At 39.2% G+C, this 1,477-nt stretch overlaps 1 pseudogene; it reads left to right on the forward strand.

Moving 5' to 3' along the window:
• Window positions 1–199: 199 nt before the first annotated feature.
• Window positions 200–1,028, forward strand: LOC102858317 (annotated as a pseudogene).
• The last annotated feature ends 449 nt before the right edge of the window (window positions 1,029–1,477 follow it).

Below are 1,477 nucleotides of genomic sequence, written 5' to 3' on the forward strand. Positions count from 1 at the left end.
TGGAATCAGGATTGGAGGAAGACTCAACAATAATATGCCGTATGCAAATTGCACTACCTTGCTTTCTGAAAGTGAGATGGACCCAAAGCACCTCACTGCTGAAGATCAAACCCTACAGCTTTACCTGAAGCAGTAATCACAGGTGCTGGCCAGCAGACTGCCTGTGGCAGCTGTGGGCAAGGGCTGCACCTCTGCAGACATGAGCTTGCTGTGGACTTGGCCTGCAGGTGGGGAACAAAACATGACAAAAACAGATGCCTTTCTTAGAAGCAAAACATTTGATCTGACAGAAAAGTACAAAATGGACCACAAGAAGAGAGGAATTGCTTTAATCTTCAATCATGAGAGATAACTTCTGGCACCTGATATTACACAAGAGGCATGACACCATCACAGAGGGAGACCATCTCAAACTCAGGCTTTCAGATCTAAGATTTGAAGTGAAGAGCTTTAATGATCTTAGAGCAGATTCATGGTGTACTGACCTCTAACCGTTGAGATGCCTATTGCTTAAGTTTATTCCTGAGTCATGGTGGAGGAAATCACACCAGAATTGAAATTCAGACACTGACTCTTGTTCAGAGGAGACAAATGTCAGAGCCTGGTTGGAAAACCCAAGATATTTATCATCCAGGCATGTCAAGGAAACCTACACGATGAGCCATTCATTCCTTTGGATATTGTGTATCATCAGACAGCTAAACCAGAAACCCACATAATGGAGGTAGACACGGCCTCTATTTATACAGCTGCTGGCCGGGGCAGTCTTCCTCATGTGTTAGTCTGTTGCACATTCTAACTGGCAACTGTGAGCAGCTCTTCATACATCAAGACTTGTGAGAGATGCTGGGCAAGTATGGCTCCTCCTTGGAATTCACAGAGCTGCACATACTCGTGAACACAAAGATTTCTCAGTACTGGGTGGACTTTTTGCAAAGAACTAACTAAGTGCCATTGGAAAGATGCAGGTTCCCTGCTTTGCCTCAGTACTCACTAAGAAGTTACACTTCCTTCCAAAATCTAAGTGATGGGAGATATTTCTCTTAGGCATGTATGATAAAATATATTTCCCTTTATTCATCACTAGGTTGCAGGTTGTGTTGTAGGCCAGAACTTTAAAATGCATTAAGGTTTAATGTCTAGCAGAGAACTGCTTTTTAAAAAAAGGGGAAAAATATTTTAATATGAAGAAAGATTGGTGTAGAAACTAAATCCTCAGGAAACTACTGTAAATAAAAATATGTAAGAAATTGTAATAGCTTATCTTGTTTTTAGGAAACTACAAAATGAACTATAAAATATCTACTTAATTTTAACTGTATATTATGCCTTTTTAAATAATATTCTGATAATGTTTTTAAAAGTTTTTGAAACAAAAGAATTAGATCAGTACTCTGGATAGGTTCCTGACAGCAGATTTTCTTAGTGTAATTCATCTTTTGATTTCTTTTTTTTTTTTTTTTGACTGCTGGTGTCA

Source organism: Elephantulus edwardii, unplaced genomic scaffold (assembly GCF_000299155.1).
Source record: "Elephantulus edwardii isolate Elephantulus edwardi_28Jun2011 unplaced genomic scaffold, EleEdw1.0 scaffold00254, whole genome shotgun sequence".
Classification (NCBI taxonomy): Eukaryota; Metazoa; Chordata; class Mammalia; order Macroscelidea; family Macroscelididae; genus Elephantulus; species Elephantulus edwardii.